Source organism: Sminthopsis crassicaudata, chromosome 1, assembly GCF_048593235.1.
Source record: "Sminthopsis crassicaudata isolate SCR6 chromosome 1, ASM4859323v1, whole genome shotgun sequence".
NCBI lineage: Eukaryota > Metazoa > Chordata > Mammalia > Dasyuromorphia > Dasyuridae > Sminthopsis > Sminthopsis crassicaudata.
In genome coordinates, this window is record NC_133617.1 from 562509445 (window position 1) to 562519022 (window position 9578).

At 36.0% G+C, this 9578-nt stretch overlaps 1 long non-coding RNA gene across 1 annotated transcript in view; it reads right to left on the reverse strand.

The window, feature by feature from the left end:
- LOC141555306 (uncharacterized) overlaps positions 1 to 8313 on the reverse strand; it is a 232428-nt gene extending 224115 nt beyond the window's left edge. Inside the window, exon 1 of the long non-coding RNA XR_012486143.1 lies at positions 8243 to 8313. This is a non-coding gene — a long non-coding RNA (uncharacterized LOC141555306). The remainder of the gene's footprint in view (positions 1 to 8242) is intronic.
- Between the last annotated feature and the right edge of the window lie 1265 nt (positions 8314 to 9578).

Below are 9578 nucleotides of genomic sequence, written 5' to 3' on the forward strand. Positions count from 1 at the left end.
AGATGGTTGCTTGATTACTTGTTTCCTGCCCCAGGGATTCTTGCTGTTAGGATTGCAGTTAAACAAAGCAGCCTCCCTGGCATTGTGTTCTGACAAACAATTTGCACCTTTGTAAACTGATTAACAGAATGAGCTTGTTTTGATAATTGATCCTTGACTTGCATTTTAAAGGGCATCTAAATATCTTAGAGGACTTCTAAATATGTTACAATAGGTTTTCTCGAAAGTTTAAAAATGATTTTGAAACTTTATCTAAAAGAATTAAGTGTAGAAACCTTTGATATAGTTGTCCACTAAATAAACTTTAATATAGCATAATAAAACTAGCCTAGCAGACTTCTAAGAGTGGGTTCAGGGTTCACCATAGTAAAGGAAGATGTCAAAGTGTAGAAATAAGATGCCCATCAATGGAAAGGTTTTGTTTGCCAACTATGTGGATTGTGCTTGCATAAGTCTTTCTCTGTCCAAAAAGAGAATTTTAAAGAAAATCTTTACTTAATAACCCTTGACAACAAATAATCAAATAAACATGAAAAAACAAACTCTTACATAAATCCCTTAGAATGTTATGAGAAAACCAATTGCAAACCAAACATGCCTTTGTTCTATCATCCCATATAAATTTTTCTTTAAAATATTTTCCTTTCTTCCTTCTTCCCTCCCTCCCTTCCTTTCTTCTTCCCTTCTTCCTATGGGGGAAGCACTGAAATTGTCCTGACTTTGGGGTAGAGGCTTGAGAGGCTCTTGTTGAAAGGGAGAGGCTCTCCTGAGAGAGGCCTGCTTTAGGGAATCAAGATAAAGTGGTTTCATTCTGTTATCTTGGTGTAACTAGTTGAGTCCAGGACCACTCCCTACTTAGCTCAAATTTAAGTAATCTCATTTAGCTGGAGATCTAAATTTCTATCCACCCCTATTCTCAGTAAATGGTCCCATTCTACTGGAAATCTAGGCCTGGGGGCAGTAACCTCATTCAATTGAAACTTCAGTCTCAAAACTCTTTTAAAAGAGCAACTTTGGGGCTCAATTCCTTGCAGAGACCCAAAGCAGGAACATGCCAGGCCAAGGGACCTTAGCATAACTGCTTATAGTTAACCCTTGTTTATCTTTCTGCCAGAACTATCGGGACCTTGCCAGTGAGGAAGTCAGCCTCAGCAAAAGCTGACTTCTCATTGCCAATAAACTTTTTTTTTTTTTTTTTGGCTAGTCTAACTTTTCAGATTTGTAAATTCTTTTAAGAAGAACCTGAGCCAACCAGAAGGGGTTCCCACAACTCTTTGCCCTGCACTGAACCTTATTTGGTTCCCTGACTGGGAATAGGAGTTCTGAACCTTTTTCCTCCCTTCCCTCTCTCCCTTCCCTCTCTCCCTTCCCTCTCTCCCTTCCCTCTCTCCCTTCCCTCTCTCCCTGCCTTCCTGCCTTCCTGCCTTCTTGCCTTCTTTTTCTTGTAATATAGGGAAAAAGCAGAATCATTTCACCCAAATGATATCCAAAGACATGAAAGAGGAATTTTTTTTTTTTTTTTTTTAAAGATGGTTTCAAAAGGGAGGATAAGGGAGGGACACTGACATTTTTGTTTTCTTCTTATGGAATTTGATAGTCTATGGAGCTGAAAGGAACCTTAGAATGGTGACCTCCAAATGTTTTTGATTGCACATTCCATCAGTAAAATATTTATTAAAGTATGAACGCCTAACATATGTACATTTATATATTTACAAATTATATCCAGGTACTATTGTGCTAATAATTATTATAAATATACAAAGTAGACATTCTAAAAGGAGAAGATAAAGATGAAGGTTATTTTTGTGTCCTGGAGTTAATAGGGAGCCATTGAAGTTTATTAAATAAGGGAGTGACATGAAAATCACTTAGGGATCTGTGTGGAAAATGGGTTGTATAAATTCTCAGACATATTTAGTTCATTAGTTGATGTCAGCTTGGAAGAAAAGAGCCCTCGTTTTTCTGGCTTCCAGAAAGGATGTACTTTTAGATTTTAGATCTTCTGTGAGAGTGCTTTGGAGAGAGAAACTCTGAAAAGACTTGTTAGAGAAGGTAGAACTTCAGCTTCCATCCCCATGAGCTCCAGATTACAGAAAGGGGAGAGGCTTGAGACATAGAGGCCAATTAAGAGGCTATTGCAAATAGTGCAGGTAACAGGAAAGACATAGCTCATCACAAGGGTGAATTCATGAGGGTGACTTCTGTGTAAGTAAAGAGAAGGGGACATATAGTAGAGATATTTTGAAGTATAAACAAGATTTTCCAAGTGACTGGATGTATAGGGTGAAGGAGAGTGAATAGTGAAAATAATACCAAATTTGAGAAGCTGAAGTACTGGAAAGATGGCACAGCCCTCAAAAGTAAATAAAGATGGGCAGCTAGGTGGTGCAGCATCTAGAGCAAATGCTGAAATCAGGTGGACCTGAGTTCAAAAGTGGCTTCAGACTCTTAAAACTTTCTAGATGTATGACCTAGATGTATGTATGCAAGTCACTTAACCCCAGTTACTTCAACAAAAAAAATAAATAAATAAGGAAATAGGATAAGTTTGGGGGTAAGAAATATGCACCATAGATGCATTATTTTCCATAAAAAATTGAAATGTATATGTGTGTGTGTGTGTGTGTGGGAATGTATATTGGGAGAGCATATTACTAGCCACTACCCCAGAACCTGCCTTTTTTGGATATCTGTCAAAGTCACCAGGTAATACAAGTTTGCAGGTAATGCAGGTTATGCAAGAAGAGGGGAGATGAAGTCAAATTTTCACAATGCACCAATATTGTCACTCCTGTGGTTGCCAAGGTAACAATTAGAGTTTTTAAAATTGCCCATAGCTGCCCATTAAGCTCAGAAGAATTGAAGTTAGCGCAGGTGAGGGAATAGAATTGGAGGAGCAGGGTCACAGTGGTTTTGTTGGAAATAACTCTCATGATTAGCGATAGTGGGGAATGTAGGATATTGCTCATCCTGGACCCTTAATCAATTCCTCACTCTTTGGGTTCAGAACTCAGCCCTTTTGGGTTCTGGCCATGGCCTCCTAAGAATCTGTGGTCCTTACTTTAGAGATTTGCTTTAGATATCCAACCCTTTCATTTTACAGAGGAGAAAAACTTGGTACTAGAAATATGAGATGTTTGTACCAATAGACTTTTCAGTATAGAAATGGATTCATAGTGTCACTGTGACCCTTCTTTTAAAGAATACTAGCTTTTCTTCACTCACAAATAAATGTTAGATGTCTAGGAAAAGTATGTAGGAAATAGTGGGCAAAAAGTATGGATGGCCTAAGGTCCTAAAATGGCAAACACCATATGCAAAAGAGAATTTTGTTTTCAGTTTTCTTTGTGAGAAAAGAAGTGGCAGATTTTATTCTGTCTCGTTGTACAGTATAACATTTTCATAAGGACTAGAAAATATATGGTGCTAACATCTTGAACTCTGAAAATTCCCTGGGGAAATGGCCAGAGTTGATTTTTTGATAGGAACAAATTCCCACTTTAAGCTGTCTATCTGCAGTTTTCTTAATATTTGGATGGCAGCCCCTTGGGCATTCCTGGGGAAAGGGTAGTGAGAGTACATGTTCTCTCATATTTGGCAAGCAAGACCTAAATAAAAAAATTAAAAATCTGTTGGGCATGATATATTTTAAAAATAAATAAAAGAGAAACTTACATTTAGATATTCATTTCACTCAAATTGAGTTCATTAAAAAGTTGTTAATATTTTTACATCCTGATATGTTTTTTTTCTTGATGTTATTTTCTTCAAGAAATAACATCTTTTAAAATTTCAGAGAGATTCTGCATCCAAAATAGGAAACAAACAAGCAAACAAACAACCCCAGGGAAGCTATTCTGAGATCCCAATAGTATGAATTAATTTAAAATCATAAAATTCATATTAAATTTGTAGCTTAGTGATCTGCTTGTTTAACCTCTTCCTGTTACAGATAAGGAAACTGAGTCATAACAAAGGTGTTACTAGCTCAAAAACTACTCAGCTAGTTTTTGATCAAGATGGTCCTTAAACCTAGGTCTCCTCATACCAGTATTAAGCCCAGATTCTTAATTCCAAATCCAAAGTTCCTTTTTATGGCATCAATTTGCTTCAAGCAAATATAGAAGGGAACAATTAAAAACCCTTGATGTTCTCTTCAACTTGAATTCCTATTCAGGTCTTTCTTTAAACTTGCTCCATCAGGGAATACATAGTAGTGAGACGCAATGGAAAGAACCCTTTGAACTTGAGGATGCTGAATTCTAATGTAAATCCCAGTTCCTCAATATACTATCTGTAGGGCTAGTCACTTAACTACTTTTCTCACCTCTAAATAAAGGATTGATCTATATGACCTATAAAGTACCCTCCACCCCTCAGTATTCAAGATTTTAAGATATTGTTCTGATAAAATATCTTCAGTGGCTCTCTATTATCTACTCACTAAATTCAAATTTCTTGACATTCAAGATCCTCCATTAAAAGGTACCTACCACTGTGTCTATTCTGGGCTTGTTCAGAACATGGCCTATCCCGGAAAATGTAACAGTTTATTTTTAGAAGCCCTGGTTTTCCTTTTTCCCCCTCCAATTTATTGTTAAGTCATTTTTCAGTCTAGTCTCAATCTCTGTGATTCTACTGGAGTGATTTGCCATTTCCTTCTCTAATTTATTTGACAGATAAGGAAACTGAGGCAAATAGGATTAAGTGACTCATCAATTTATCAAGTTGTGACTTATCTCACAACCAGCTAAGTAGCTGAGGCCAGATTTGAACACAGGAAGGTTTCCTAACTCCAGACATAGCACACTGTGCCCCTTATCTAACCCTTCCCTCCAATATAAGACATCTAATATCCTTTTAACCTGTCTTATTTTCCCCTTTTCCCACAAAAGTGTACAAACTTTCAGGGGAAAAATAGTCTGTTCCAAGTCATTTATATCTTGCTTTTTTAGTAGTTGTTTAGTTCTCATGTCTAATTGTAGAAACAAAGACCTCCTAAAGAAAGTTGAGGCACTAATGTTTTGGGCAGGGAAGCCTTCTGTACATCCAGTCCAAGGTACCATCTAAGGAGTCAACTAATTCAACTCTGAAATCAACCTTCATTCAGAGCTTTACCACCTATTTCCCCTCAACAAGTTGCCCTTAATTATCATATGATAACTAAGAATAGAGTTTAACTTTTGTTTAATGATGGACACAGTTCCTGTTTTATTGAGAATATTATCATTAGATTAGGAGCCAAGAGGGAGAGGGTTTTTGTATACTTGTCATATTATTGAATAGCTGTGTGACTAAGTAATTAATTAATACAACTGCATTCATTACACTAGCTTTTTGCCACTTTCGCATGAAGCTTTACAAAAGGCCTTGGTAGGGAGGGCATTTATTCTTTTGCCCTTCTGATCAATTGAGCAGAAATCTTGTCTCAAAGAATGATCCTGTTGTATAGTGGTTTTTTTTTTTTTTTTTTTTTTTTTTTTAGCACATTAGTTTACTCATGTGTAAAAATTAGGGTCTGTACTAGGTGCCCTAAAAAGAGCCCATTCAGCTCCAATTGTATTATTCTGTGGAGCTTATCTCTGCATATGAACAATGCTATTAGATAACCAGTGGGGAGGTCATATTTATCATAGACCTTGAAATACCCATTTATCTATTGACAAAGTAACAATTTGGATCCAGTAAAAAATCAACATGATGACTTTACAAACTTTTCTACTACTATTTCACTTAAGGAGAACAACGTCTAGGAGTATTTATGTGAGTTTGGCAAAGCTACTATCCCCAAACTGTGAGTGATAACTGGGAGGATTAGCTCCAGTACTTAGAAGATACTTATTTTCAGTTAGGTACTTCTTCAACTATTGTGAATAAACTAGTCCAAAATTCATGCTTGTGAAAAATACACATGATTTTTGTTCTCAAGGTATTTTATATAGAACTAATAGAGAACTGTCAAAGCAAATTCTTTGGCCTAAAATTGAGAGGTCTTCTGGTTCAACACTAAGACAGAGAGATCCAGAGAAATGCCAATGAAATGACCTTGTCCAAGGTCATAGAAGCAGATAGAGGAAGAATCTGAACCAACAAGGGGTTCTGACTTCAAATTATTACATACCATGATACTCATATAATGTGTTTTTACAATGGCTTTTCAGAAAGCTATTACTTGAGCAATGCAAATGCAAGAGTTATTCATGACACAAATAACATCAGATTTTCTTCATTGCTTTTTTATGTTGTGTGAGACTTTCCCCTAATCAATATATACATATGAAATTTTTAATACAATTTGTAGATTTCTAAGAAATGCAAAAATAAAAAAACTAGTTCCAATTTGAAAAAAACTCAAGAAAATTCACTTTTCAAATTATTCTGATGAATGAATTCAAAAGCAATTTAGAAAATGGAGCATATTTCACCTCCAGTGTATGCAAAATGTGGAACGATTATGCTCTCACATGCATGTATGCCTTAGAAACTTGGCATCTGTACTTGATTAAGTGAACTACTGGAATTTCTTTTGTCTAGCTATTTTTAAAAAATAACTCTTTGTATTAGAAAATAGGAAACTCCCTCCCTGTTCTCTTCTTTCCTCCAAAAAAGAAAAAAAAATTTTTTTTTTTCTTGGTTCTGTGACTATGTCCAAGCTTTTCAATCTTTTTTTTCTAGAAAATAATAGTAATTCTGGGAACAGAAAACAACAAAAACTTTCATGGTTTTAGCCTACTTATAGACAATCTGATTTTCCCCCATGTGTATACTTTGCAAAGCAGAATGACAAGAGATTTGTCTCACTTTTATACTTAATTTATCTTTAAATGAAAAAGGGACAAAAAGTAGCTTTTCTTTGTATCGTAGTTCAAATCTATTAACATTGTTCTTATCATTCTAACCACTCAAGACGCTGTATTTCTGCTTTCTTATTCTTTCTTCTTGATACTGAACATAGAAGCAGAGGTAGGTAAACATTAAGATAGTGTTCCAGAGAATATAACTCCAGAAATAAATTTTATTAGAATAAGAACAATCTTCTCTCCCCCCAACATCTTGGAAATACAAGTATCCTTCTACTTTCAGGGGATGCCCTATTACTAATTTGATGTTAAAAATGCACTATGTAGTAAGACTTCAAATATAGTTTAGTGCTGATGCTAAACTTTAATAATTAGGGCATCTTTCCAGGGTTTTTCTCCCCTAAAGCCTGACAATAATGGCTCAGTAATTACTGAACTAATGTTATCAATTCCAACAGATATCACATTTATTAAACAGAAAATGCTATGTTGCTGTTCATCAGTTAGAAATGTGTATAATTGAAATATGAAAATGAAGTCTCTGAGAATATGTGATTCATCATGAATTCTGCAAGCCCTACACTAACTCTCCTTTTCCTAATTAAACTGTCAAATTGAAATCTTATAATTAATACAACCGCATCCTTTACACTAGCTTTTTGCCACTTGCATGTAAAGCTCAATTCAGCAGAAACTTTACAAGGGCCTTCTGTGGGAGGCATTCATTCTTTTGCTCTTCTGATCTATTGAGGAAAAATCCTGCTCTCCCAAAGAATTATTCAATTGGTATAGTGCCAGATTTTTGTTCTCTGCAAGTTTAAGAACAGTCTGGGCCAGTTTGCTCATTTGGGGAGATAGCAGATCTTACAAATTATTATTTGGATAAGAATTAGTCAACATAGGCACATGGTACTTTGAATACTTCATCTATCTTTTCATCACTCTATCCATCTATCCATCCATCCCATCTATTTATTCATTCTTGCATTCATCCATTTGACAAATATATAAACTGAATATTATTACATGCTAAGCATTGTGCTAATGAGATACAAAAACAAAAACAATAAAAACCAAAACAAAACTAAAAAAAAAAGCTCCTGCTTCCAAGGAGCTTACATTCTGTTGGAGCTAACATTTATTTGTCAGTGTCCTAATCCTTGTATTGTTACAATATGCCAGGTCTTTTGGCTTTGTTATCACCACCTCCTAACTCAGGTACAGCTTCCTTTTTGAGCCTATATTTTATAAGCCTTCTCATCAACAATGGCCCCTATCAAGTATTTCCCCAAATGAGGGTCTAAACATGTGACCTCTGTTCAACAAAACTCCAGTGATTCCCTATTGTCTCCAGGAGAAAATATAAAATGCTCTGTTTAACATTCAAAGCCTTCATAATCAACCCTCCTATTTTTCAAGTATTCCCAAATCTCACTCACCAACAAGTACTCTTCAAACCAGTGCCACTGGTCTCCCAGCAGTTGCACAACCAAGACACTGCTTTGGCTCTGAACAATTTCTCTGTCTGTCTTCTATGTATGGAACAATCCATCTCCTCTGTTCCGATTACTGACCTTCATTTAAATCCAACTAAAATTCCACTTTCTACAGGAAGCCTTCCCTAACCCCATCAGATATAACTTGCTTTGTATGTATTTGTTTTCATGTTATCTCCTTCAGTAGATTACAAGTTCCTTAATTCCTTAGCCAGTGCTTGGCACTTAGTGGACACTTAAATGCACACTTAAGTGGACACTTAAATGCACACTTAAGTGGACACTTGAATAAATATTTATCAAATTGAATAGCCACATTTTGTGGAAGCTAGAGAGCTAGTCAGGAAGACCTGCTTCAGATATATGCTGACTATGTAAACTCTCAGCTATCTAATCACCTTTCTAAGGCTATACATTATAGAGGACATAATTGCATTTTTCCTCACCAGAAAATTTCATTTATTGATGAAACCAGACCCAAACCCTCATTTGGATTTGTATAGGGTACTCCATGTTTTTTCTTTCATGTAGATCATCAACTGTTTTTCCATGAGAAGTTAAAATGACTGTGTCAAACCATATGGAACAAATATGTGTTGAGTTGGACCTCCAACTCACTCAGTCTTCTTGATTCTGACTCTCTATCATGGCTCTCTCTCTTTTGCCAAACCTGCTATATTTAGTGCCTTTTAAGGTAAGATTACACAAATGAAGGAAATTATGAGTAAATGGAATAAATACAAAGTGCAAAGTCATCTATCTTGGGTGATAGTTTTTGTTTTGCTTTAATTTTGTAAAGTACCTTTTAGTTATACAATCTAGTTCCTTCATGATTAAGAACTTATTCCCAGATATAGATGATATATAAATATACCTGATTTTCAACTCACTATAAAGAATTTTCCTTGATCCTTCCTGATTACTGAGTAAGAAGGGCCTCCAGTAATTTGTATCAGTCCTGCCCTAAATTATGGTTAAAATCATTGGTGGGCAGGGAGGTGGGTGAAGGTGTGTGGGGGGTGTGGTCTAGGGCCAATTGTACAAAGGCAGAAAATTTGTAAGGTGTGAGATGTAAAGCTCCATTGATAAGGATCAGAAGTCAGGAGCATGGCTTAATAATGGAAAGAGGGCCAGGAGTAGCTGATGATGGGATAGTGGGAGGGAATACTGGCTATAGCTGGAGGGACTGCTTGCTCTTCCCCCACATTCCCTGTAATAGGCTGGAGACATCCAAGCTCTAGATCCTGAGTGAGAGATTGTGACATCACTTCTGGAGGAG